Raw genomic sequence first — 1,796 nt, 5'->3', positions numbered from 1 at the left:
CCCTTTCTTCTCAGGAACTACCCACACGAATTCGTAACCCGATGCTTCAACCCCGCACGCAATCTCATATAACTGTTTATCAGGAAAACGGCAGAGGCTTCCGAAACTTATGTATATCACTGAGTTAACTCGTTTCGAATTGAGCCAACTCAGACACTCATGCACGCTCACCACACTCTCTTTTCCCCTCTCTGCTTTCTCTTGATCCGTTCTACGAATTAGAGACACTGGACCAAGATGCCACGCTTTGTGACCCGTGATTTTCTTGTAGTGTTCAATGCACTCTTCACCGTCAAGTTCAGCGAAGTTGTTGACGATGAGTCCGGTACTTTTGAGCTCTTTCTCAAGCAACGAATCCATGAATCCGGTGAATATCTTTGGCGGTTTTGCGCACATGGTGATACGGTGAGGAAAATTTGGAAACTCATAAGAAGCCGAATCGGAATCCGAATCCGAATCAGGTGAAGGGTTTGTTCTGATGGATTCCATGAGGGAGACGGTGAAGAGGGAGAAACCATTGAAGGAGAGGTAGGGGAAACGAAGGGTATTGGCAATGTCATGAACCCAGGGGTACATGAAATCGGCGACGATGCAATCGGGTGGATTTTTCTCGATGAAACTGCGAATTGGTTCATGGAGGAGCATTGCGCCTCTGTAGATTTTGGTGGAGGCGGCGAGGTCGGTGGTGTGGGAAATTGATTCGACGCCGTAGGGGAGGCCGACTTGTTGGGAAGGGAAGTCAACGGTGTGAATTCGGACGAAGGAGGGATCGGCGGAGGAGAGAGATTTGCGGAGGATTTGAGCGTTGAAGGGAGTGGTGATGATGGTGACGTGTTGAAGGAGTGAGGCGAAGAGTGTTGCTATGTCGCATAGAGGAATCATGTGACCAGATGCTAGATATGGAATGAAGTACAGTTTCAGTGGTTGTTCAACTTCAACACCTTCCATTGCTGATCGATTTCTCTCTATTTCAATTTCAAATATGCGATTTCTCCATGCAACCCACGAGGAGAGGAGACTCTAGTATTTTATTACTAATAAAGTATGTAGTTGTACTATATGAATTTTTTAATAAACTATCTTCTTCAATTTGTTACGTATCCATTATTATAATTTTGATTCATACATGATATGCAAATCTTATCCGAATTACTTTACTAAATTTTAGATGAAAGGTGGATTTGTTGTTCTCCGGTCCCAATCACATTTCAATTCTAACTTTTTGAAGCAATTAATTACACGTTTGATTGCACTTTTAAATAATTAAAATCATTTTAAAAATATAGAATTGATTATAATATATTTTGACTATATAATTGATTATAGCTTAACTTATGATTTATAATTTATAATCGTAAACTGATTTTTATACAAAAGATTAATTGATCAATTTATTTTATTTAAACATATACAACATAATAAATTATTTTATATTCAAGTTACTTTTAATTAAAATTAATTTTATAAAATTAATATATTTTAAAATGAACTTTAGTCATAACAGGACAACCTTAAATGCGTATGTTACAACTACATTTTGCTTTATGTTTGTAACTAACATTTATATCCAAACTATAACTTGTAATTTCATAAAACCTAGGCTAGATTGCATTGAAAAGCGAGAATACAACTTAAATGTGGACTCAAATCTCAATGGCACACATGAAGCTTCCAACCACTTGCACGTTTATATTTATACCGCAATTTTTGCAAGTTCTTGTTTTCTTGACTGACTCTATATGTTTTTTTAACATAAATAAAAATCAATTATTGTTTTACTTACGAAATTTGATCAT

General features: G+C 37.1%; 1 pseudogene; it reads right to left on the bottom strand.

Annotated features, from left to right (window-relative positions):
* Positions 1 to 1,084, bottom strand: part of LOC101490104 (UDP-glucose flavonoid 3-O-glucosyltransferase 7-like) — a 1,741-nt pseudogene extending 657 nt beyond the window's left edge.
* Between the last annotated feature and the right edge of the window lie 712 nt (positions 1,085 to 1,796).

Source organism: Cicer arietinum, chromosome 7, assembly GCF_000331145.2.
Source record: "Cicer arietinum cultivar CDC Frontier isolate Library 1 chromosome 7, Cicar.CDCFrontier_v2.0, whole genome shotgun sequence".
NCBI lineage: Eukaryota > Viridiplantae > Streptophyta > Magnoliopsida > Fabales > Fabaceae > Cicer > Cicer arietinum.
This window is presented reverse-complemented; position numbering and strand designations above follow the sequence as displayed.